General features: G+C 43.2%; 1 protein-coding gene across 6 annotated transcripts in view; it reads left to right on the top strand.

Moving 5' to 3' along the window:
- Positions 1 to 27403, top strand: part of MPP7 (MAGUK p55 scaffold protein 7) — a 281685-nt gene that overhangs the window by 52009 nt on the left and 202273 nt on the right. The window contains exon 3 of one of the 6 annotated variants that reach the window (XM_090047426.1): positions 26670 to 26720. The exons of the other annotated variants lie outside the window; for them this stretch is intronic. The gene's annotated coding sequence lies outside the window, so the exon portion shown is untranslated. The remainder of the gene's footprint in view (positions 1 to 26669; positions 26721 to 27403) is intronic. 6 annotated transcript variants of the gene reach the window in all.

The following is a 27403-nucleotide window of genomic DNA, read 5'->3' as shown; positions in this document are numbered from 1 at the left end:
TGAGTGACAGTAGAGTAGTTATGAAATGGTATATAAGTTTAGACTACATAATTGTATTACTGTATTGAAAAAGGCGGACAATGATGTGAAATTTGGCAGAAAATATATTATTGCTTGTTTGGTCTGCACTTATCCTTATTGCTTTTCTTCCTCTTCTTCCACCTCCCTCTCTAAAGGTCATAGCAGTTGCAATGGGAAAATTGTGAGCTTCATTTTTTTTCTATTAAGATGCCAAATTTCCAGAATTTGTAGAACAGACTGTTACAGTTAGACTGACTTTGCCATTGACAAGAGCATTTGTACTGCATCTCAGTTCCCCTTGTGGGCAATTTTGTTTTTTAAAAAAGGCTGCCTGGCTCAACTGGCAGTAAGATATGAAGACATTAACTTCTGGTTGGCTGGCTAGAGTTAAATTTGGGTAGGAAGCTGTTTTTCCTTTTTGGGAATTCTTACTTTTAGGTCCGTTTCATATCCCAATTGCTTCTTGAGATTTGTTGTTATTGAGTACAACCTGCCTACTTCCATGCCCAAGATGTGTAAATAAAGCGATGAAGCCACAGTTGAAGTGCCCCTTCCTACCCTTTTTTTTAAAGATCTTTCTGGTGTGCTCAAGAGAGGGGAGTTAGGGGGGTATGCCTTGGGGGGTTTCGTGTACTTGACGAGGAGAGCAGAGGTGCAGTGTCAATGGAGTGATCTTTTGTGAGATTGAACATTTTCTTGTTCTATATCAAGGGGAAAAAAATCGTTATAGATCTTTAGATGGAAAAGTCTGACACCCGTCATACTGTAGCCAGTAGCTTCTTGCCTAGAACCCTTGCCCGTCTTGTTGAAATTGAAGTTCATATCTCCACACTGAGGCACAAAGGAGACTTGCCTAGGCCCTGTTTGGTGACCAGTCCAGTCACTCAGTTGCTGACTATTTGGGAATACCTGTCTTTGGTTTTGATCAGAAATTCCATTCTGCATCTAGAAAACCTTTTTCCTTTTGAAACTGGTGTGTACTTTCCTTGTGAAAGCTTGTTTTGATGGTTCTGCACTTTCCAGTAAAAAGTCACTTCACTCAAACTCACAACCAGCTAGTCACTCTCCAGTGATAGATGACCACATAGGCCACTAAGCAGCTATGAGAATTTGACTTGATTTTAATTTTGCCTTGTGAGGAAGAGTACACATCACAAACACTAGCATATAACAGGCATTAGCATAAATGACTTTGTCAACCTTGTACCATTCATTGGAAGAGAACCTGGAGACTAATTTCCCTCCTAGTTCTAGACATACGCCCTCAAATTGATGCATGTTGGCTGGCTTGCACTTGTACTATTTTTATGCTGTACGTTTAACTGTGAATAGAAGAACCCATTAACTGCATGGTCCACACATTTGCATCCGTAAGTCTTAAAGGGGTATAGGCCTTGTGTGAATACACAATTTTTCTTTTCAGGTTTTTAAAATCAATTTAAAAAACAATTTGCCACATGTTGTGGGGCTCTCTTTTTCAGTCTGCTTGCTTCACACTGTTTTGAAGTTTCCTGATCCATAAAAGGGGTATGTTTTGATTTTACTTGTAAGGCACCCTAAGACTTGTTCATATAAGAACTCTAAAGGAACCAAATACTCATAGAATCGTAGATTCATAGGAGAGTAGAGGTGGAAGGAACTCCTATGATTTTTCAGGGAACTGAGGTGAGGCTGACTGGCCTATAGTTCCCTGGATCCTCCTCCTTCCCCTTTTTTAAATATGGGTACTATATTTGCCCTTTCCCAGTTGTCTGGGACCTCCCTTGATCGTCATGATTTTTCAAAGATAATGGTCAGTGCCTCTGCAGTCGCATCAGCTAACTCCCTCAGCACCTTCAGGTGCATCCTATTTGGCCCCATGGACTTGTATATGTCCAGCATTTCTAAATAGTCCCTAACCTGTTCTTTCACCACTGAAGGCTGCTCACCTTCTGAAACTGTGCTGCCGGGTGCAGTCATCTTAGAGCTTATCTTGCCTGTGAAGACTGAGGTTAAAAAGGCATTGAGTACTTCATTCAGCCTTTTCCTCCTCATCTGTCACAAGGTTGCCTCCCCCATTCAGTAAAGGACCCACCCTTTCCCTGATCTTCTTTTGATGCTAACATACTTACAGAAACCCTTTTTGTTACCTTTCAGATCTCTTGCTAGCTGCAACTCCAGTTGCACTTTGGCCTCCTGATTTCATCCCTGCATGCTTGAGCAGTATTTTCATACTCCTTTCTAGTCATCTGTCCACACTTCCACTTCTTGTAAGCTTCCTTTTGTGTTTTTAAGTTCACCAAAGAGTTCTCTGCTAACCCAAGCTGGTTGCCTGCCATGTCTGCTAGTCTTCCTGCACAGTGGGATGGTTTGTTCTGCATCTTCAGTAAGATTTCCTTAAAATATAGCTGAATCTCCTTGACTCCTTTCCCCCCTCAGACTGGCTGTCCCCGGGGGTGCTGCCCCATCCATTCCCTGGGGGAGTCGGTCTGCTTTTCTGAAGGCCAGGGTCCATACTCTGCTGCTCTCCTTCCTTCCTTTTGTCAGGATCCTGAACTTGATCATCACGTGGTTGGTGCTGCCCAAGTTGCCTTCCACATTGCCCTCCAATCCTTCCCTATTTGTGAGCAGCAGGTAAAGAAGAGCATGGCCCCTAGTTGGTCTCTCCAACACCTGTACCAGGAAGCTGTCTCCACTGCTCTCCAAAAATGTCCTAGATTTCCTGTGCGCTGCTGTGTTGCTCTCCCAGCAGATGTCAGGGTGATTTTGAAGTCCCCCATGAGAGCCAGGGCCTGTGATCTGGAAATGTCTGCTAGTTGTCTGAAGAAAGCCTGATCTACCTCACTCTCCTGCTCTGGTGGTCTGTACCAGACTCCCACCATAACATCACCCTTGTTGCTCTCCCCTCTGACCTTAACCCAGAGACTCTCAACAGCCCATCTCCAGTTTCATACTGGAGCTCTGAGCAATCATATGGCTCTTTTACATCTCTCCCCTGCCTGTCCTTCCCGAGCCATTCGTACCCATCTCTGACAGGACTCCCATCATGTGAGCTGTCTGTCCCACCAAATCTCGGTTATTCCAACCATGTCATCTCCATTTTATAAGTAAAATAAATTTACTTATAATTTAATTGCTACTTCTATTTTGGTAGAATTGACTTGTATCAGTATTTTTGATGACACTAAAGATCATGAAAATCCCTTTAGGAAAATATACTTTTAACAAAAATTGTCATGTATAATTAGTTCCAAAGCTGCTTTGTAGTATTCTGCCTCCAAAGTGGGTTGATATAGATTCATAGATTCATAGATTCATAGATGCTAGGGTCGGAAGCGACCTCAATAGATCATCGAGTCCGACCCCCTGCATAAGCAGGAAAGAGTGCTGGGCCTACATTACCCCAGCTAGATACACATCCAACCTTCTCTTGAATACCCCCAGGGTAGGGGAGAGCACCACCTCCCTTGGGAGCCCGTTCCAGACCTTGGCCACTCGAACTGTGAAGAAGTTCCTCCTAATATCCAATCTAAATCTGCTCTCCTCTAGCTTGTGGCCATTATTTCTTGTAACCCCCGGGGGCGCCTTGGTGAATAAATACTCACCAATTCCCTTCTGTGCCCCCCTGACGAACTTATAGGCAGCCACCAGGTCGCCTCTCAACCTTCTCTTGCGGAGGCTGAAAAGGTCCAGTTTCTCTAATCTCTCCTCGTAGGGCTTGGCCTGCACGCCCTTAACCATACGAGTGGCCCTTCTCTGGACCCTCTCCAGGTTATCCGCATCCTTCTTGAAGTGCGGCGCCCAGAATTGCATGCAGTACTCCAGCTGCGGTCTGACCAGCGCCCGATAGAGGGGAAGTATCACCTCCTTGGACCTATGCTGATGCACGATAAAGTGCCATTGGCACTTTACATTATGTAATATTTTTCTCACGTCACTGGTGACAAATTTAGGTTTTATTAGATAAATTGTCAGTCTACGGTTGACTTGAAGCAAATATATATTTTCTACGTTACAAATCCTAAATTGTCTCATTCTGCTATGCAAACCTTTAGTTCCTTGCAAATTTTGTTTGAGGTAGGTGGCAGCCGTTTTAAACATTTAACAAGAAAAATGAAAGTTGTTACCTATAGCTTGTCACATGCATCTTACTTGCATGTCCATGCCTGTACCTCCTGATCATGGATTGTAGTAAATTTAACTCTAGTATTGAATCTATAGGTGGATTTTCTGAACTAGAATTCAGCAAGGAAGGCAGGACTCCATTTTTAGGAACAGTAAGGTGCTGGGGAAGCTTAAAAAAAAAAAAGAAAGAGCCTACAATGTGAGATGGTGTGGTAGCAGAGTAGTTGAGAAGCAGCTCTGCTGTGTAAATTTGAGCTGTCTGGCTTCTTGCTGAAAGCTGCCCACAGTTGACCTAGCTTATTTAGGATGGGGCATCCAAGGGTAGTCGGGTGGAATGCTAGTCAAGTTGCTTTCCTGTGTCTTGTTAAAACATGCCATTTATTGCAGCTAACCAGACAAGGCCACTGGGCTGCTATGCCCAGGTAACCTTTTTCTTTTTTGACATTGATAAATATTTTATAACATTTAACATTCATTGCTAAATGCATATTTTATAGCATTTAGCCCTTGCCATAGGGTGAACCTGCTTTTTCCAAAGACGTCACAACCTTCTTTTATTTCTTTAAAGATCAGTGGCATTGTTCCTGCCCTTCTCCCTTTTCAATTTAATATTTTTAACACTCTAGTAGAATTTAGCAGTACTGTTACTTGTATTACAGTGCTATGACCTCTGTTGCCTTGCAGTTCCCTAGTACAAAGTAGATTTAATTCATTGGCCTGTAAAGCACCTGCATCTGTCACTGTAGCAGCGCTGGCCTTGAAAAAAGTTACTCTTTTGCTGGAAAAGGACAGCTTATGGTGGCAGCAGTGTGAGGAAATGAGAGGTTGCTAAATTCCCGACTTTATTGGCTTCCTTTCTGTAGCCATATAAAGCACAGAACCACCCAACTTGCACTCTGCAAATGGAAGATTTGAGAACTGGGCTCTACTTAGCCTAAGGGTCATCTCTGCTCTGAGAATTTTTAAGGTTTCAGGCATTTGGGGGAGTAGGAGAAGGGAGGGAGAGGTATAGTGCTATCTGTACTAGTACAGTTCAAATTGAAAGGTTGGAGATTTAACTGTACATCCTGTTTTTCTACTCGTATTAGAAAATGTGACTTATATGGATGTCTGACTTGTAAGTAGCTGGGGACCATGTTGCATTGTGCAGCAGAGTGGATGCCCCCCTGTTCCACTGTGCTAGTGCCCCCATGCCCTGCATACTGTGCCACATGCTTTTCCACTTAATTACGCCTGTGCTGTGCCATGTAGGCCCCCACCTCATTGTAGCATGCAACTCACCACTGCATGGAGTACCTAGGCTCTCCTGACCTGCCTTGTCACTAGCTCCATAAACCCTTCAGGCTGTGGTGGGCTTCCCTATTCCAAGGAACATGGGAAGGAGGTGAAAATCAGAGGAGGGAGGGGTGCCTGGAGACTCTACCTCTGTAGCTGCTGTTGGCGCCCAAAGGAGCAGCACCCAGACTGGGAACTTGTGGGCTACCAGTTGAACAACCATGACATACTACATCTTAACCTAAAAGAGCAAAGCAATGAACTGACAAACATTGGAATTCTGTGTGCTGCCTTTGCTGTCCACTTGGTCTCTTATTCCAGGGGTTGGGGTTTTTGACCTTTTTTAAAGGAGCGTACCCCTTCTGGACTGTACCCTCTTCTGGCCAGGCAGCTGGAGGGGGTGGTGCTGATGGTTGGCTGTGGGGAAAGTCTGCAGGGGTAGATGGCTGGGCCTGGGACCTGGCAAGGATAGGGAAGGAGCTGAGCCAAGCCGGGCCCAGGATTGAGCTGGGGCCTGCTGCTCCCGTCCCTTCCCCTGCACCTAGGGTTGTTTCCGGGGGGGGGGGGGGGGGGGGGACGGGATGTGCTGTGTTCCAGGCGGATGGCAGCAGCGCTGGGGGCAGTGGCCCCGCCCCCGTGCTACCACTTTCCGAGTACCCCCACTTCTCCACACCACTGCCATGTACCCCCAGGGGTACGCGTACTCCCAGTTGACAACCCCTGTCTTATTCACAAGAAAAATTGGTTCTAATTAAGTAACAAAGACATTAATTACAGAAGTTGCTATAAAAGACTTCTAGTTTATCTGCATCAGAAGCAGAAAAGGATAGTCCACAGCTGGAATGTTACTGGGAGCCAATGGCCATGTGGCAGCTCCCTTTCTCTTTTCCCCACTTCTCCTGAGTACTGTGACAAACTATCAGCACTTCTGGCTGCTGGCAGCCTTTCACTTGCAATCAGGTGAAGGAACAGACTGTCCTGAGAATAACAAGTTGTAAAAACGCTCTTGAGTCATCTCTTTTTAAACAATTAAATTAAAGCTTAATTTTTTTCCCCTGGAAAGTACAGCAAGCCATAGGGATCCTCTCTGTTACAGGGTGTTTTGTAGTTTTCAAGAGGAACTGTCAGAGGCCAGGGCGACTGGATATATTTTAAGAAATGTTTACCTTCTTTTTGATTTATGATGTACTTGCCCAGAAAAACATACTTATTTGAATACTTACCTATAGCTTCTCAAAATGCTCCATCATAAATTCCTTTTCCTGTAGACAATCACTTGTAAATGACTAGTGCTTACAGAACTCTGACTGTATTCTTCTGTACATTCACTTACCTTTCTGTGTCCTCACTCCCGAGTGCGTTGACGGCTTATTCCGTTCAAAACAAAAGAAAAAAGGAGGTGGAGGCAACAGTTGACTAATGCTGATTTTTTTTTTCAGGGGGGAGGAGCATCTCTTAATAACCGATATCATTGGCTTTCAGTGTTAGTTTTCTTTTGCAAAGCAAATATGGCTGCAAATCTGCAGTAATTTTTGAAAGTACAAGAATAAATATTTCAATTGAAGAATTTTTCTTTCCTTTTCCACCTGTTTTCTTTTCCAGGTGAAGTGGCACTTGTTTCTCAATATATAATTAACTTTCTAATGTGAAATTGTATGTTTAGTATACTATGCCCCTACTTGGAGGAGTGAGTGTCATGTATTTACTTCTGTTCTTATCCCATCCCTTCTACTTCATTGAAATATACCAAGATTGTTAATGTTGTTATCCAGATTTATTATGAAGCAAGAGCTCCCTCTTCTGGGTTAGAGCTATATTAAAATTGGAAAGCTCTGCAGCTTTCCCTCTTATCAGTTCATTTTTTAAACTATCCTAAGTGTTTCATGTCTTTACAACAGGTAATGATTGCAGTACTTAAATGTAGAAATGTTTTTCTGCAAGTTTTGATAAAAACTGTGGTAACCTTGGGATTTGGCATGTGATGAATGAATTGGGATCATGTTTAGAGGTGTCCATAATGCCTTGGGTATAAGAACTACAGGGTGTCTAAAACAACACTGAGATAACAATTTTCATGGTAATTGTTGACTAAGTGGTTCTGGTTTTAGATATCCTGCAATTTTAATGCTGTCTAGATAGTGGTCTGAAGTTCAAAAGAAATTTAGAAAGCATTCCTTGTTCAAAGTTTAATATAAGAGCTTGTTAAATATTTTATTCTACAGTTAAGTTGTTTAATAGAAATTTCCTATAACAAGCATCTATGAAGGTGATCAGTGTAATCAGTGGTGCTGCCTGGTTACAGCAAAGCTGTGTTTAAAGTTGGCATATATTGCTAAAGAGTGCAAAGCCTTTCTGGTTGTATAGCGGGGTGGATTGATTTAAATCAAGGTAATTTAAAGAATTGATTAAATCACCAAGGGAAAACTCTGACTTAAATCACATTTCCCCCTGATACTTCTTCACACATTTCATAACCAGTAGTGCAAATCTGATCACTAAAACCATGTTAATTTACAACTCAATACAGCATTTTACATCTGTCCTTAAACTTTTTTTTTTTTAATTTTCAAATTTTATTAACTCTAACAGACAAGTCATTACAACACTAAACGTACACTGTCTGTAAAACTTCTACAACTAGATATCATCTTCTCCACTCCCACTGTCATTTTTATTCATAGACTGAAACAGAAATACGAGTTTTCCTGCTTCTTCAACTCCCAGTTGATTTCTTAGCTTTGAACGAATAATACCAAACAATGAAAATATTCTCTCTGTGCCTGCATAGGAAGCTACTGCTGTGAAAAGTTGGCTTAGCAACTGAAGGAACTCTGTTTCAAGGTGCCTGGATAATGATTTCCACCAATTCAGGGGAGTGACTTTGTTCAAAACATCATCAGTAAACATGTACTGTTTAAATGGTTTCCCTCCAGCCCTGAAATTTATTATAATTGGCATAACTGAGGAGTGATTTTGAGATGCCCATGTCATGGCAGCATCATCTTCAGAAGTTAGATTACCTTTATATCTGGGGATGAGAATGTTCACAAGAAAATGAGGTGGAGTTAGTGTTTGATGCATTCGCTTCTTTTTTGCCTGCAGTTTAGCTTTCTGGTTGACGAAAGAAATACCTAATGTTTCTTGAAGTGCCTTCCAAATTTTGACAGCATCAGCAATGCAGCAACAATCTCTCTGAAGTTTGTTTAAGACTATTGATACAGGCTTCAGTATACTGAGCATATCCTCTATATTCCATTTTAATCCAGTGTTAGATGCTTTGGATGAGATACTTGCATCTATTTTATTATGGTTTTCTTCACAGTTTTCATGAGAATAGGCCAGTTCTTAATAAACTGTTGAAAACAATCAACCACAGAATTCCATCACACACCTTGAGGGAGAATTAGTTTGGATCCTCCTGCTCTCTTCAGTGAAGCTGATGCAAAATGGTGGTTACGGAAGTATTTTGCAACTTCAACCTTTTTTAATTCCTGGAGAAGTACTTATGTATTTGGCTAAAAGACGCATTAAATGGGCATTGCAGCCATATGTTATTAAGGAGCATCCTTCTGTTACTTCTTCTAAGTATCTTCTCATCTTTGCCACATTTGCAGCATTTTCTGTGACAAAACGGCTCGTGGTGAATTTTTGTTCACAGTTAATACACCTTTCACTGCCACTTCTTTTAAATATTTTGCTGTGTGGGCATTTCCCAACGTATCTGTTATTTCTGAAAGATATGCAACCCCCCCCCATCTTCTGTTGTCACACAGGCACATATTACTGGAACATTGTGTATATTGCTCCACCCATCACAACTTAAACTGGCAAAATTCCCCTCAGCATTTCTCACACATTGTTCAAGTTCCTTCTCATACACTGTATTTAGCAACTCTCCACCATTGTCTGCTCTACCAGGTGGAGTGTAGCCTGGTCATAAGGACTCAACCATGTCAATGAAGTGTTTATTGTTAACAAAAAAGGGGAATTTGTGGCATAAATGAACCAAGCAATCTTGTCATCTATAGTGTCTTGTTGGTATTTGCTGGTCCTTACTACAAACCCATCCATGGTGGTTGAATGATTGGATGACTGGATGATTGAAATCTTTTGCTTGTTACTGATATTTTATTGTCTGAAATAGGTTTTGTTGCAGCACTGCTGCTAAAAGTACCCATGGATGACTCTGAAGTTCCTGCAGATAGACAGTCAAAGTCTCTTATGCTTAAATGGGATCCTGAAACAAAAAGGATTTTTCAATAGTCGTTCTTCTCAGTTCTTTTATTCAGTTAATCATTTACGTTTTTTCCAGCAAGGATGCAGATCCAATTTCCAGATTACCAAAAAAGCTAAGACTGACTGCACTTAGTGTACTTAATTTTGGAGTAAGCCCCATTGAACTCACTGGTACTTCTGTTTGTTGAGAAAACAAGCATAGGCTGGGGTTCCCTTGGGAAAGCTGAGTTATGCTGAAGTAAAAAAGGGAATAGACTTATGGCATCACTGTGGCAGAAGGCCACCTCTGTTTCTCCCCAAAAACTCTGTTCTGTGACCGTTTGGTTAGGATGGGCCCTGCAGAGGATACACACCTTACCCTATCTGTTTAGGTAACCTGAGCTGGATACATTCCTGAGGGAGGGGGGAAACCTGCTCTCTCTGCCTACGTGACTGGCATCACATACCTGTGTGAGGGGCTTGGGCTCCCTGGGGAGCTAGGAACTGCCAGTCTGCCCAGCAGCTAGTGATGCATTTCAAATTGGTTGGCTCACAGCCAACAGGTGCTGGCCTCCATTGGGCCAGATAAATGAGTTCATAAGGGCTATTTAAGTTAAGGACTGCGCAGGAGGAGGGGCCAGCAGCCATGAGGAAGAATTGGACCATTTGAAACTTGCTCGCTCTCCCTCTCTCTCTCTCTCTCTCTCTCTCTCAAAACTCCTGATCAAGGAACTGCCTGCCTCCAGAGAGAATCTCCACCTGCCTCTGGATGATAATTGTTAGTAAGTTGCATGAGATCTAAGTAGATATAGCTTGCAGTAACTCAGATACATGATCAAAGACTACCCAGCCATGCCAGTTTACTCCATGGGATTTCTCTAATATTGCTTTACCCTGTACCCTATTCCAACCCTATCCCTTGTAACCAATAAAATTCTCCTTTGTACGTAGCATGGGAGACTTATTGGGAGTGGGTCTAGATTATGCCTTGGGGTCCCCTTGGCTCGGCTGACTAAGGGCTTGAGCTTCCAACTGAGGGAAGCATCCCCAAGTGCTTGAAGTGAGTCAAGTACCCTTGAAGGCTACTAGGCCTGTGTTACCCAGGGGACGCAGAGCCAGAATTAAGCCCAGCCCTGGGTGGTGGCAGTTTTTACCCCAGGCTAGCGGGTGTCCTCCAGGAAGGGGATCAGCCAGATGTGAGGCGCCCCCAGGGAGGCACTCGGAGCCTGGAAGGTGGTTGGGTGCAGTGAGGTGGGTTGCTCAACACAGGAGCACCCCCTAATGGCCTGCCACAATCACCATTATGGTCTGGGGCCATGATGCCCCAAAATAAGGGGCGTGTATTATGTAATATAAAATAAGAAAATGACACCTAGTGGCAACTGGCAACTCCTAGATTTCTCTTACTGCAGCTTTCTGTACAGTAGACTTGGGTGATAAATCCTAAACCTAGTTAACTAATTAAACAAGCCATAAAGATTAGCTAAGCTAAACTTTTTTTTCTAGCAACATCCAACGTAGCAAACAGTTTGGGAATTTACTTGTTAAATCACACTTACACTAAAAGGCATAGAGAGAGTCTTGAAGAATGATGCATTGCAAAGTGAATTATTTAATTTACTAACCTGTTGATCCACATTGTTCTTCAGATATATCCACACCTCCATCCACATCATTTTCTCCCAATAAGCACTTTTTTTTATGATGTTTCATTCTTGCAACTTGGCCCTGCATCTCCTTTTTGCACTGCTTACACTTGACACATTTTCCTTTTTTACCCAGGGAAGGAATTTCTTTAAAATATTCCCAGATAGGGTCTCTCCTACGCCCAGAAGCCATGACAGTTTTCCTGTGGTAAAAGCGTGGGGGAATATAGGCAGCTGTGTGTGTACTACTGAATAATGTCTTCCTTTTTTCTTTCCTTTCCACTCTGCCTCTGTCCTTTCCTATATTGTCTCTCTGACTTTAAGACCGTGTCTTAACGAACTCCTCTGGCTTCTTGGCCCAGCTCCACTACCACATAAGCACAAAACAACAACAATCCTATCCAGCCTGTGTCTTTGCACATGTGCCTTGAGTCTGCTGAGAAACAGAAACTGAAAGCCCAGAACTTTCAAGAAGCAAGAGCTGGTAGTTAGGCTGGATAGACAGACTAGAGCCATCTTCATGAAATGAAAAACTGAAATGAATGCCCATGTCTGATTGGTAGGTAACTCAATGAGTGTTTCAGAGCCATTAATTCATTTTTATGATACTAAGTGTAGGTTTAGCATGTTTGTGATGAGATTTAATTGTAACTTATTTTTTAAACGAGAGAGAAATTTTAGTATTTAATTGATGATTTAAAAAAATTTTTAAAAATCCCGTTAGCAATCTGCCAGCCCCTTGAGTCTTACAGATCTTGAGAAGAGTTGCAGTTTTATGGGTGTTTACACATTTGGTATAGCCACATCTGCATTCTTTTATTCCACCGGAGCTCTGAACATGTGAAACCCGACTTGAGATTCACAGAGCTCTGCAGGAAGGGGACTCCATTTTTGAAGTTTTTGAGGCCTTCCCTTGGTGGTAGGTGCAGACTACAATTTAGCTAGACGCTTGTTAGCCAGCAACTCAGGATCTGTGTCCTTCCCTGTTACTGATATTCTAAAGTCTGCCTTACATGATTTAGACTGTAATCTGCTTGATTTAGGGTTGGTTTTTTTTGGTAATCTCTAGTTTCTTGTGACTCCTTATTAAAACCATTATAAACTAGAGCTCCCTATATACCAGCTTTAAGACTGGGAACATACCAGTACTGAATAACATCACCATATTTCCATTTTGAAAAAAGAGGATGCCTGTTGTGGGGAGTATATGATTGTGAGGGGCAGTGATGTGCTGGTGCCCTGCCCCTGTCCATTCTGTTGCCCCTCACTTTCAAGCCACAGCCTGCCCCCCGCCCCCCCGCTGGTGCCTCTCACTCCCAGCCTGCAGTACCCTGCCCACTGGGCCATGCTGGTGTGCCCCTCAATCCCAACCCACAGCCCCCTGGCACTGCCAGTGCTCCTCACCCCAAGTCACAGCTCCCCTGCTCTGCTGGTGCCCCTTACTCCTGACCCGCAGCTCCCTGCTCCCTCCAGCCCTGCAGCATTTTCCCTCTGCCTCTGCAAGCTAGGGCACCAGTGCCGCTGGCTGGGCCATGCAGCTCTGTGCTGCCCCTGAAGGGCCCCCCTGCCCTCTTCGGCCACTGGAGGGACAGGCACCTTCTGCCTCCCCCCTCTCCCCCCAGCCTTCCCTGCCCTGCTGTGGACCTGGTACCAGGGGCAGTGCTTGCCAGTACTGAGGCAGCTGTCCAGGCAACACACACATGCCCCCTTACAGCCCCCTGGACAGTCTGCAAGCTCTGGCCCTTGCCTACATCCAGCTGCTGGGGCTGCTTCCACCACCCTACCTGGATGCATCACCCTACCCCCAGCCCCAAGTGGCTGCCTGCTAGGGCAAGCTGAGAAATGCCAGGAAAAACTTTAAAGCTGAGCTGACCAAATCGCAGACATTTGATCATATTTAAAAAACAAAAATGCCTGGATGGAGATTGGAGGATCCAAAAAGAAAACCCAGAGGGATGGTAACCCCAATACTGAAAGCTTCACAGTTCAAGAATGGGCATTTTTAAAGGTAAATCTCAGAGTTAAAGCTTTTACAATGCATACAGTGTTTACAGTGAGGAATTTGATTAACTCCCCCCCGCCCCACACACACACTCCTGGAGCACATGTATGAATGCCCACAACGTACAGTGGAGATTACTGCTAGCTGCTGGGTCAGCTGCAGAGAAGGAAGCCTTTTATGCTTCTTCTCTCTATTGTTGTTTCTGATCTCAGCCAAGAATCAGACAGAAGAGGAGAAGCCTAGTGATCGTCTCAGGTTCTTCCACCACTTACTTTGTTTCCGGCTCTTCCTACCCTAACAATCACATTCCTAGCAACCCAGCAACTTGTCTGTTCCTCAGGTACTGCAGCCCTTGTCTTTACCTATGTAGCTGTCTACATAGCTGCAGGAAAGAGCTGAAGTGGTCTTTGGTGTGCACGGGTGTAGGAAGGTATCACTGGAAAAAATAATACTATAACTTCCTGTAGCAGGAGTCCTACTCTCGGAGCCCCTCTGGATGTGTGGCTCCGCCTTCCTGCAATGCACCAACCGCCTGCTTACTCGCCTGCCATGCCTTGATCTTACTTTTGATTAATAGATGATTGGAATCAGCGGGAGGCTGCCCATTTTTATGCACCCCAATGACAGGGGGTGCTGTCTGCAGCTCCTTTTCCTCCCCTACACCGCAGCCCAAGCCTCGCAGATGGTGCTGGTACGACCTAACTTGGGCCTTGTTATAATGTCTCGGCCCTTCGTTTGCTCTCCTCGTTGCCCCCCCCCTTGGGGCTCCTTGCTTCCCCCCCCTCTCTTGGGGCTCCTCGCTGCCCCCCCTCTCTCTCGGGGCTGGGCCAATGTGCCCCCAGACAAAGCTGCGCCCTCTCCGGTGCCAGGAGACCCCATGCTATCGTGGAGCTCCTATGAGGCCGCCTCCAACCCCTTATAGCCTCACCCGGTCCTCCGGTGAAACAGAAAACGCAAAGTCCTCGGGCTACAACATAAAAGCTAGACCATTCTGGTCAAAATACGAATCTCCCCCTACCAGAGAGAGAGAGAGAGAGAGTGTGCATCGACCCCCAGCAGGAACCCGGGGTTGTTCCGACCGTCAGAGTTCTCCCCTTTGTTCTGGCTGAGTTCCTCCTCCCTTGGCCACCAGAGGGGAACTGCCCTCCTGGCCACCTGCCTGGGCTTAAGAAGGGCTAAGCTCCGCCCCTTCCTGGCTCTAGGTTTCCCTGGTTGCTAGGGCAACCAGCACCTGGGCAGTCCCGGTGACTGGCAGCTGCGCTTCCCCCTTCCCGCCACTAGGGGTCTCCCCCGAGCTGTTTCTGCTCTCAGTCGCAGGGCACCTGAGAGCTCTTTGACACTTCCCTTCAGGCAAGTCCCAAAACTATCTCCAGTGACAAATCCCACTGAAAGAATTTCTCCATTGTGGCAGCTTATCTGCCCACAGAAACTAGATGTCTTGTGTCAGCTATTTTGCATGCATGTATGTGCAGATGTGGTGTATGTGTTTTACTTTTTTAAAAAACGTTTAAAATTCTAAAATGGCGAATAGTATAGTTAAAAACACCATTATTCACTCTTCTTTAAAGGTCCCATCGTGAAAAGTCTTGCAGGATCTGTTCCTGTGATTTTTATGATGTTCCACATAAAAATCTGCAGGTGAATGGGCAGTGAGGTAGAATTGAGTAAGTGTCTGACTCACGTTGAATAAGATCTGTTTTTAACATCTCTAAGGAAGCTGCCATATTGATTCACACAGTACGCACACTCCTTCCCCAAGTTAGTGATGGAAAATTGGAGTGCATGTCTTTTTTTAAAAGGCCCACTGATGCATTAAAAAGATGATGGGATCTGATGTGTGATGCTCATGCTTGCACTTCCTGCCATGCCACACACACACTTTTTGGCTGGGAGATCCCATCAGCTGATTGGGGGTTCCTGCTTGCATTAAGTTTATCTGATACTCTGGGGAAACAGAACACAAGGTCAGTTCTACCTGGCAGCAGCAACAGCTTGTAGAAACATACAAATACGTCTTCAAGCTGCCACCATGAGCTGAAACTCCTGTGTGCCTGTTTCCAGGAGGAGCACGTTGGATTGATTGGGAAGGGCTACAGCATGAACACCTGCTTCTGCCACAGCTGCTTCCCAGTCGGACTGTTCATGTGGTGGGCAAGGCAGTTCCACTTGGTGGCAGCAGCAGCCAACCTGCTTGAGAACCACTGATGTAATCTGAGGCAGTACAACAGTGGCTCTCAATCAGGGTGCTGCTAAATTCATAGACGTAACAGAGGCGTGCCTTGGATTTAAGAAAGTTGAGAATACTGAATTAGCCATTTTCAACTTTTCATAAGTTGTGTTTTGCCTGCCATATCTATTATAATCACAGGGTTCAATAAATACAGGTGTACAATGAATGAGTAGAATTAAAACAGTAAATCTTATTATGGAGGTGTAAACAGCTTCTGCAGACCCTTTGTCTGGCTCTGACTGACTAGCTAGCTGCTTTCTAACTCTGTTTCCAACTTGCTCAGTCTCCCAGTAGGGAGCATCTTTCATTTATAAGTTCTATCACTACAGAGTCAAAGCAGGGGGATGGGCTGGTGCAGGTGCCAAGGCGCCATGATTGACAGCCCAAGAAATTGCAAGTTTGAAGCTATAATGGAAATGGTCATGGTGCAGCCTGTTTAAATTCCAAGAAAATCTGTGAATTCTGCTAAGTACCTTGTCACAGGGATGTGAAAAAAGAAAGTAACAAAACACAGTAAAGAATGTTTTTTGATATTTATAATGGTGGGGTTTTTCAGATATTGTAGAGGGCATAAATCAGTACCTTTATAAAGTAGCCAATTGCCAGGACATTAGCATGTTTGTACATTTGGAAATAATTTATTTTGCCTTAACAAATCACTAATTAGTCAATGTTGTATGTACAAATCAATAGGACTCCTATAAGGATTCAGTGCACATCCTAAAGATCAGAATGAGTTATTTCAGTGGCTGACTTTCACGGTGTTCTCTTCAGTCAGTCTGGCGTGTCTCAAAGTATTACTTGGCATTAAAAAACTTAGGGGGATCTCTTTGAAATAGGAAAGTGCACTTAGTGTCTATCACTGTTTTCCACGGTCAGTTGACAATTCTGTGATGTTTTGATTTGTCAGGTTTTTAAAAGCATTTGTTAGTTTTCCTACTGTTATTGAAATTGGGACCTTTTATAGAATCTCAGTCCTCTGATTGTATCCTGGGGTTTGGTACCATTTAAAATCATCATGAATAATTTAGAAGGTGGGATTAAGTGCATGTTTAGTGAATTTTCACATGACACCTAGTTGGGTGGCATTGCTGACACTGGAAAATAGGGTTAGGATTCAGAATGACTCTGATAAACTGGAGAAATGGTCCAAAATCATGTTAATGAGATGTAATAGGAACGAGTGCAAAGTCCTGCACATGAGACAGAATAATTGCATGTGAAAATGCAGACTGGGGAATCATGGGCTAGGTTGCAGTACTGCAGAAAAGATCCTGGGATTAAAGTGGACCATAAGATGAATATGAGCCAGTAGCACAGTTTTGTGTGTTCTTTTTTTCCCCCTTCGGTTTAAACAAAACAAAACCAAGACAACCCCCTTCCTTTTGGGCTGTGTTAATCTGAGCATTACTTGCAAATCATGAAGTGATTCTTTTTCTGTATTAGGCATTGATGAGGTCTCATTTAGAGCAGTGATTCTCAACTTTTTTTTGTACCAGGACCCGTTTGTTGTAAACATTGGCCAGTCTGGACCTAGTGACCCTCATTTGTGACCCACTTGCCCTAGCCCCCTAGTGTGTGGGACAAGGCGGGTGTGTGTGTGGGATGGGGGGGAAGGGGTGTCCCAGCCGCCTGCGGAGGGTTCGGGATTGAGAGTGGCTGGGGGGTAGAAAGGTAAGAAGGGTTTATTGACTTAACAAACACACATCTACGTGTAAATAACAAAGCAAGGGCAGACCATAATAATCCGCATTGGCAACTTATCGGCAGTCCCCTCTGATGCCTGAGGTATGACAAGTTTCTCTTCTGCCAAGCTCAGCGAAGTCAGGCATCCCTGATCAGCACTGTCCAAGGGGTACTGGGAAGGACCCTGGTATTCAGTCCTTGTGCTCCTTGAGATCCATGGGCCCACTGATCCAGGTCAGCAGCTAATTAGTAGTTCCTTTCACAGAGCTATATCTTCCTTCTAAATGATTTCCGGATGTGCCAGCCAATTTATAACTTTTTGAGCTATGCTGATAACTTACAGCCATTCAGATTCTCTCTAGTTCAAACTGTTCTTAGACTAGCCAATAAAAGTACAAGCCTTGCATTCTTTTAATAAGGTTAATTTTTACTATGCCATAGGGCCTACTACTTCAAGGCTCTGTTAAATTTACTAGACCTTACTTCATACAAAGCCTTACTACATCTTTGACTTTAATTAGGTTTTTAACAACGACATGTAGCTTAAGATCTGAACAAATGGCAGAAAAACACTTGGTCTAATTTTCACAGAGCCTTCAGCAAGCATTTTTATCGCACAGACATCATTTTCAGCTGTCACAAGGGGGGAGGGCATGCGGAGGTCCCAAGCAGCCCCTTGCAGGATGAAGCGCTGTCAGATTGCAAGGGAAAAGCCATGATTTCCCATGGTTTTCTCCTTTTAAAGGAGACTCTGTTTTTAAAGTTTGTTTGCGACCCTTTCATATATTCTTGCAACCCACTTTTGGGTCACAACCCACAGATTGAGAAACGATCTGGAGTGTAGCATCTAGTTTTGAGATGACACTTCAAGAAAGTTGTGAACAAACTAAAAATTCTGGGGAAAAGCACCAACAGAGGTGTAGGAAACATGATTTATAAGGAAAGGCTGAAAGAATTGGGAGAAGTAGACTGACTGGGGGTGAGTGCTTTGATCTTCCAGTACCTGAAGGGTGATTACCAATAGGGTGGAGATGAGTTTTTCTCTGTGGCTGCAGGAGACAGGGTAAGGAGTAATAATCTTAAATTGCAGCAAGGGAAATTCAGGTTGGCTGTTAGGGAGAACTTTATCACTGTGAGGGGGGTTAATTATTGGAACAAACTACCCAGAGAGGTTGTGGAATCTCTGTCTTGGGATGTGTTTAGAGGGGTTGGACAGAAACTTGACTGGGATTGTTTAGATAGGGATGACTGCCTGAGTTAGGCTTGGACTTAATAACCTTCTGAGGTCTCTTGCAGACCTACTTTTCTGTAATTCTAATAAACTCCCTGTTTTGAGTAATTAACTTTATGTTAATTTTTTTTGTGTCCATGAAAGACTTTCCTTACAAATCAAAGCATCAGTTTGAGATAAATGATGTTTTATCCCTTACATGTGAGAAGAGCCTTGATTTATCTGTGCAGCACAAAACCCATCAGATAAACCACTAGCTTCTTGCCCTTGATGACAAGATATGTCACTTTTCTTATTTGCTCACAGAGTTGGTTTCTGGTTGTAACCAGCTTTATGCCTTGACTACTAAGCACACCTAGCAATATTAAAATCCACTCATCTAGGGCCCATGCCACATTTGATCTCTATTGTTGATTTTAAAAAGCTCCTATTATTATGTTCAGGGCAAGAATATGTGGTTCTATTCCTACATTAGCTAAGCATTATGTACAGGCAGTCCTCAGACTTATGACACAATTGGTTCCTGAAAACTGCTTGGTGAGTTGAAGTGTTGCAACTTGGAACCAACTTTTTTCCCATTGGAAACAAAGTTATAAATGGGGGATTGGTTTCTGAACCAAAGTCTGATACCCTGTTTTCACCAAAAATAACCCAGAATTTTGTACTCGGTCAATTATAGATCAGTAATATAGCTACATTAATGTATTTATATTATAAATAGAAATCATATTGATTTGTAAGGACTTCTTTGAGGTGACTTTGCTGGACTTTTTGAAGGGCTCTTGGCTGGAGTCTTCTTGGGAGTCTTGGCTACAGGTTTTTCTGGAGTCGTGTCTGCTTTCTTAAAGAAAGCGTCCAAGGAAGTTTGAACAGATGTTCTCTAGGGAGATGGGTGACACAGCGAACTTGTTTGCTGGTGTGGTGTGGCATCAGATCAACATTGTAAATGATGTAACGCAACATGTTGTAAGTCAAGGATTACCTGTACTGGTATAGACATCTCTCTTTTGGGAACCATCTTTTCATGTCAGTACAGTCAGTTCTGCAGCAAGGCTGTCAGCATCCACCTCCTTTATTAGTATGCTGCTTAGGAGTAGCCCACAATAGAATGCATGCTGGGCCAAACATTCAGAGAGGAAAGGTACCTCTATGATAACTGTATTCTGCCATCCACCCCCTTTTTCCCTCTGGTTAAGATTCCTGATGATACATGTTGGGCATCTGTAGTAGAGAAGAAACTAGGATACTGGTTGGTCCTGTACTCTGCTTCATATCCTCAGATATAGTTGACACCAGGTTTGTATACCAATGAAAATTTTCCCAGGATTAGGAACAGATGGCTGTGTAGCTGTCCTAGGACAGCAAGTCCTATTACATTGCTTTTCCAGTAGGTGCAAGTATAGGGAGCAGAAAATTGCCTCTGCATTTTGCACATGGCTGTCTTGAGGTAGAAGTTGACAAATGATATCTCAGCTCCTGTAATACTAGTTGAATGTTAACCCTGATTCTTTCAAGGATGAATTTCTACTGGATTTGTGTACAGCTGCTCTAGTTAGGGGTTTGTATCTTACATCAGCTACTTTTTTTTTTTCTTTTTTTACACTGGTACAGTGCAGATTCTATCAGTGTATAGATGTGGTGTTGTCTGCTGCCTCAAAATGCTGCATGGAAGGTACATGCTTGTCTCCCTGTCTCTCTCTTTTAAGACTTGGGAGATATTAAGCTCCATCAGCTCAGATGACCCCAGTGGCTAACTCCACATGCTGCTCTGCAAACAAGGGATAATTCCAGGCATTCAGCCGAAGTGTGGCTTGTTTCTGGACTAGTCAGTTTATAACTCATCAGCGTTCTGTAGAGGTCCATAGCAGAGCTCCATTGAGAGATCTGTTCACCCAAGTCAGTCCCTAGGACTTTTCTTCCAGGGTGAAGGGAAGGGGTTTAAGTCTTGGGTTGTCTACCTTCTGCAATGATCCTGATCTTTCTACTATGCCTTTCTGCAGATTTTCTTGATCACCAGCTTGATTTCCAAAACCAAGAGAGCTGTGATTTATTTGTGTAGCTCCCTACTGGGAAAGACTGTTCTGGCTGACTTGTCCTGTAAATGTGCATTTAGGCTCAATGTCATTGCACGTGATCATATGGTTATCAATTGGTTGGGTACCATGGAGAGAGAAATCTCCACATATATCAGCATTTTTGTGATCTGGAGCAGGAAAATGACTAACAGAATAATATGTCCATCAACATGGAAATGGTTCTTGTTATAGATAGTCAAACAAGATCTGAACCTGCTTCAGGCTCTGAAAATCCTTAACTCCTTGTACTTTACACAGATTGGCCTCTCCTGTGAAGATCCACCTTGTAAAAATCTGTTTGCCATCTACCTTTATAGTTGTATTAAGTCTTCTCTCCCCAACAGTATGACATTTCTTAAAGGGTTTTTTACACCTGCAAATGGAACTTGTTGCAGCCTGTAGTCTGAAAGTCATGGAGCCTGCCTCTTTGACCACTCCCCAAATGACCTTGCTCTGAGGACAGTCTTCCAAGTAGGCAGTACTTTAGCTCACTGAGTGTGTTTACAGGTGCTTATGGCCAGTCCACCCTGATGACATTCCAAGGGAAGAAGATGATGCTAAATTATCACCCAAAGTTAGTTCCAAAAATTGTGCCAGAAATTAATTTAAATTAGTCAACCTGCCTGTATTCTTTCCAAGGCCACACTTGGTGTGAGGAGAAGAGCATTTGTATGTAAACCAGGGCTTTTGCTTTATGACACAATGACCAAATCAGTCTTGTCCCAGTACACAAAATCCAGCTTTAGCCTTATTTACAGTTCTCACCATCTCACTGAAAATACTGATATAGAACAATTTCTTTCATTGTCAGCAGCTGGTATTTCTCCCATTAATATCACCAGAGCTTGCTCTGCTGGAACTCAAACGACATTGTCTATATGAGCCACCAGGTATGATGCGGTGGCAGACAAAGCTAACCAAATTGCATTCACTGATGCATTTCAAGCAAAACCAGGGAAGTCATCCTCCCACTTTATTCGGCCCTGGTGAGACTGCAGCTGGAGTACTGCATCCAGTATTGGGCACCCCCTTCAGGAAGGATGTGGAGAATCTTGAGAGTCCAGAGGAGAGCCACTCATATGATCCAAGGCCCGGAGGGAAGGCCCTGTGAGGAGAGACTGAGGGACTTGGGACTCTTCGGTTTGGAAAAGAGAAGGCTCAGGGGGGAGTTGGTGGCAGCCTACAGCTTCATAAGAGGGGTACATCAGGACCTAGGAGAACATCTGTTCACCAGGGCTCCCCAAGGGATAACAAGGTCTAATGGCCATAAACTCCAAAAAGGCCAATTTAGACCAGATATTAGAAAAAAGTTCTTTATGGTGCGTGTGTCCAGGGTCTGGAACAAACTCCTGCGGTGCAAGCATCTACTCTGGATTCCTTCAGAAAACAGCTGGATTTATTTCTTGCTGGGGTCACTTGATCCCAGCTGACTTCCTGCCTATGACAGTGGGGGGGGAGGGGAGGGGCTGGACCTGATGATCTCTTGAGGTCCCTTCCAGCCCCTAATGTCTATGAAATCTTTGAAATATCTTAAAAAAAAAAAAAGTGTCAATTTCTGAGATTTACAAGTGGAGATATAATATAACCTACTGACCTGGGTCAAATGTGTTGGATTTAACTCATGGAGCATATACTGGAGACTGATACTAAAATAACTGTTCAGGTCCTTCCCCCATAACCCCTGACAGTATTGCTTGGAGTTGCCTGCAGTGGGATCCATACTATTGCATACCAAATGTACAATACCTGTACAGATACTGTAGTCAGGATTTTAGTCCCATCACTCTCATTCATCTACCCCTTCTTTTCAATCCTTAAGTACGTTGGGTTTAAGTGTATGGGGTATCAAGGGAAAGTTAGACTGCTGCACTATATGTGGCATCTGTAAGAGCATGAAGAAGCATACGGTTCGTCCACAACTTCATTGGATATTGCTATTAGCTCCTTGTCCCCTCCCTATCCCCTTCTTCCCCCCCTCCGCCACAGAAAAAATGACCCCAAATTCTCAGGCTTTTAGTTGAGTATGTTTTTATATATTCCTACAGAGTATTAGGTGCTGTAGGTTAAGTAAACATTGTTTCATCTTTAGAGGTTTTTGTGTTCAGGATATTTTAATTTTTCAAAACTTCAGATTTATTAACAGTAAAAAAAAATTTAAGTTCTCATTGGCCAGTTAGAATTACTACTCGACCATAAGAGTACTGCTATATTATCTACTAAGTTGTGCATGGGAGATGCATGGTTAGAACGAACAAAATAATAATTAGAAATATCAGAGGTTCACTATCGAACTGCTTAGTTTTGATTTATACAGTTTCAGACAAACTAAGGAAAAATACTTTGGCATTTTGTAGTAGATGCCAAAACAGAATCAATGCAGCATTGTTCACCTAGTTAAAATTGCAAAATCCAGGAAATGCAAACATTAAGTCTCCAACAGCAACATTAACTTGGACTTTCAACATATCCTGTGTTTTCATGGTATACATTAAGACATAAAGTAACCTATTAAGCCATGAGTAGAACAAGAAAAATAGAAACAGAAAATCTCACATGTGTGCAACACAGAGAAGTTAACTACTTTTGGAATTCTAGTATTGCATTTGTTGCCCTTTTATCATTTTTAACTGTGCCTCTTTAAGAGGCTTTTTGACTTAAGTGAGGTCTAAGGGCTTGTCTTCACAGCAATATTATCTTGATGTATAGGTTAAGTATTTCTTCTAATCCAACTCCCATTAATGTACAAAAATCTCTAGTTCAACTTTAGAGGTGCTCTAAACTTGAGCCTCCAAGCACGTGCAACTTGAAATTCAGGTGCTGGTGTTACTAATTTGTAATGCAGTGGGAATGCAGCTCTAGGCTCCAGCTCGACTAGGAAGAGTTCATCAGCTGCAAAGCAAATCAGTCTGCTAATCAGATCATTCTGTAACTCAAGTGTTTTTCAGCATCCATGTTGTCACTTGAAGTTAGCTTTGTCGAGTAACATAATCTAACTGTTGCAATGAAAACAAGCCTAACATGAAATGCTTCAATGACAGGGAGTCATTTAGGCATCATTGGGCAAAACCCTATAGAATTTGATGGTAATTAGAATATCAGAAAAGCCTAGTTCAGGGAGAATCAGGGTCTGAGATTGCCTGGTGCTATAACAAATCTTATTACTATTGCCTAGATTCATGGGCAAAACCTTAAATTTCTTCCTGGGGAGACTGCCTTCCTGTCTGAAATGAGAGCACCTTGGCTAGGGACAGACATTCAAAAAGCCAGCCTGAGCCTGAATTGATTCAATCTTTTCAGGTTAGTGTAACCTGCAGAGCTTGAAACAACTTGCAAGTGGATAGACATTCACTTTTGATTCAGGAAATGTAGGCACATGCCTGCAGTGGCTCAGGCTAGAAGCTGGGGGGTGCTAGAGTGAGCTGTATCTTCCCTTCCATGGTGCTGAGCTGAGGGGGGAGCGTGGTCAGGCCCTGGCAATGTGCTATGATTAGGGGGGGGTTTAAACCCTCACCCTGACCTGCACAGTCCCCAGCTGGGGTTTGCCTGGAGGTAGAGGGTAAAGCAGCCTTTGCCAGGCTCTTCCTGGCTTGCTGTTCAAGGGGTGGGAGCATTGCCAGACCTTGGATCCTGACTAGCACTCTGAGGCAAAGTGGGAGGGAGGACTGCTGTGTAGAGAGCATGCACCTGAGCTTTTCAACCAGTCTTTCTCTGCTTCTTCATACTGTCTGCAGCAAACTGACAGGCACCACATTCATTGCAAACCAGGTCATTTTTTCCACCTTTCTCTGTTCCTTCTTGAACACTGACAAATTGTGGCCTTTGAAGCAAGCCAGCCAGCAGGGAGCTGATAACACAAAGCTTATCAGCCCATCAAGTAAACAAAGCCTGTCTCATTAGTTCAAGTTCTTCTTAAATGGACTTTTCCAAGGAAGGAATGAAGGACATCAGCTGACCTGCTGATTTAGCTCCAAAAAGCCCTTAGCAGACACTTTTCTGTGCCTTTGTCCCAGTGAAACTGGACGGACAGACACCACCTGCATTGGGAGAGGGAAGGGAGGGAGATGAGGGATCCCTGCTTGAGCAGTGAGCAGCAGGTGGGAAGTGGGGCAGGGGGAAGCCAGGCAGACATTGCTGCGCCTGCAGTCCCCGACATCCTTTTCAACCAGCCAGAGCTCCAGCTAGGGAGAAGGGTGGGGGTCAGCCCTGCTCTCTGGAGCAGATAGCCCAGCCCAGCCCAGCCCAGCCCAGGGATGAAAAGCATGCTGAGATGTGGGGGACTCTGATTTAACTTCAGCCAGGAAGGGGTCTGGGATAGAAGTTCCATAAACAGGTTTGACCCAAATCAGTTAAGTCTGATACTACATTCAACCAGGTTGATCTTTAAACCGGTTTCAGCCATTTTGAAACTGGTTTATGTGCACTGAACTTACAGCCTGTTACAGGTTTAAACCAGTTTTTGATCACTTAAACCAATTTATGTGCAACTTCTGTCCCTATCTGTTAGGGGAGTGAGTTTCAAGGGAGTTGGAAGAAAGAGGTAGAGAGCAGAGTGTGGGGGGTGAGGAATTAAGTGGGAGACCATGGCAAGCAAGTATGTAAGATCTGGGGTGAGAGGGAAACAGCTGAGACTGCAGGGATAGGGTAGTGCTGGGAGGAAAGTAGAAACACTGGTGAGAGTAAGTAAGGACCCAGAGAAAACTAGAAGTAACTTGTGGTGTGGGAGCTGCTGGGGGGAGTGTGTTTTTTGGTTTTTTTTGCAATGGTGAGAAGCAAAAATGAGCCAAACCAGCATGGAAATGGGGGAGAAAAGAATTGTGATGACAGATATAACGAGCAAAGAGGTAAACTGAGTTGGGAAGCGCAAAGACATAGAATGAGGGAGTGGGGATAGGGAGAGGAAAGAAGAGACTCTGGCAAGGAAGAAGCAAGCTGCCTGAGCAGGAGAATGAAAAGGTGTCAGGGAGGGAGGGGAAACCCATTTAGACCCTGGCGTAGGGGACGAGTGAATGGAGAGCCCTTGCCATGGGGATGGAGAATAAAGGGGAGCAATAGTATGGGGCATGTAGGGAATGCATGTGGAAGTTGGGGACATAATGGGCTAACTGCACTACGGGCAGCACCGGTTGCTGCATTTACCTTTCATTCCCCCCCAAAGTTGCAGTCTGTTCCTAAAACAGACAGTGATAGGATAATAGAGAAAAGCAAAAAGCATCTATGCTTAATGCTGTCATCCTGTGGCAACTACACATTGTGCAGCTGCATAGTTATTTAATGCATGATTTTTTTAAAAAGAAAACAAACAAAAATTAAACAGTGTTGTTAAGCAGTTGGCTTGCAAAACATGTAAGCTTCTGGACTGAAAATGTATATGTTTAGTGTCTGTATCTGTATGTTCATGCACAGCACGTCTGTTTTACTGTACACTTAAGACAGAACTAATAAATCATAATCTGCATTAAATCAAACTCCCCTTTTTTCCCCAAACCAAGCAAAAGTCTCTAGTTTTCATTTAAGATTGTCAATGCCAAATTTAAACTTTAGAAACTTGCTGTAACTGACTTTTTAAAAAATATTGTGGGTAGAATGTTTTCAGTAGGGAAAGCATTTCCCCTGTATTTTACATAAAAATATGCATTTTGTCCTTAAAGACATAGAATGAGGGAGTGGGGATAGGGAGAGGAAAGAAGAGACTCTAGCAAGGAAGAAGCAAGCTCCCTGAGCAGGAGAATGAAAAGGTGTCAGGGAGGGAGGGGAAACCCATTTAGACCCTGGCATAGGGAACGAGTGAATGGATAGCCCTTGCCATGGGGATGGAAAATAAAGGGGAGCAATAGTATGGGGCCCTTAAAGGGCAAAAAGGATTTTGCTCACTTTTCCACTTGCATTTCCTCAAAAAGCAGAAATTCACATTTAGCCAGAAATGAAGTATGGAAAGTTCAGCTGCATGAATGATAAATTACTTGGAAAATTAAGTATACAATTGGAAAAGAGGGGAGCCATGGTGGAAATTGTTTTATAGATTGTATGTGTGAAAGAATTCTGAAGTACAGGTGATCCCTGTTTGGCTCTAGAAATGTGTAGAATTTTGAAATCTGATTATTATTTTGGGGATGTTTTTAACTCTTTTTTTTTTTTTAATATTGAGATTTGATTAATGAGAACTTTTTTTTTTTTTTGGACACAGTGAATCTGGCTACCTAGCATTTAGATGTCTAAACAAGACCACCCTTAAGAGGTAAAAAGATTATGTTGGAGTTTCATAAATATGCATGATATAAGCAGATTAGTGAAGTAGTATTTTATAAAGCCTCAATCACACTTTCACCAATCTTCAGTGGATTCAGGAGCAAGTCACGTGGGTTTTTGTTTAATTTACAACTAAACTGCTAAAATGTAAATATCCTGTCACTGCAAAGGAAGCGTAACTGCGGGTGTAGATGTGATTAGATAACTTACAACAGTAGGTTTATTAAGGAAGTTAGGATACAAAAAGTTGATGCACTCTCTTATTTTAAAACAATTAGTTAAGTGGTCAGTTTGTCAGGATATTTTCAGGCAGGTTACAGTTCATTTATTTCATCTAGCTGTTACTTCAGTTTGTTATATAGGCTTATAAAGGCCAATAACCTTGCCAAAACAAAACTGTTTGTGTGGGTAATTAATGGAGAGGCTATGGAGCCTGCTGACAGGTATTTTCCAGAAAAGGAATATCTTGTAGCTGAAGGGAAAAGTGTTAAAATGTACATAAGCTAATAACTCAAACCTGAAGAGCAGTCTTTGATCTGAAACATAATTTAGGTCACTCTTTTTAATGAATAGGTTTATTAAACTAGCAAATATTAATCTGTCAGTTGGTACATTTTATTTGCAGTAAATTGGATCTGTTTAAGAATATATGACACATACTACATTTATGAT

This window comes from Crocodylus siamensis, chromosome 5 (assembly GCF_052110815.1).
Source record: "Crocodylus siamensis isolate JL-2025a chromosome 5, ASM5211081v1, whole genome shotgun sequence".
In the NCBI taxonomy this organism is placed as follows: domain Eukaryota; kingdom Metazoa; phylum Chordata; order Crocodylia; family Crocodylidae; genus Crocodylus; species Crocodylus siamensis.
The sequence above is the reverse complement of the archived record's forward strand: the minus strand, read 5'-3'. Positions and strand labels throughout refer to the sequence as shown.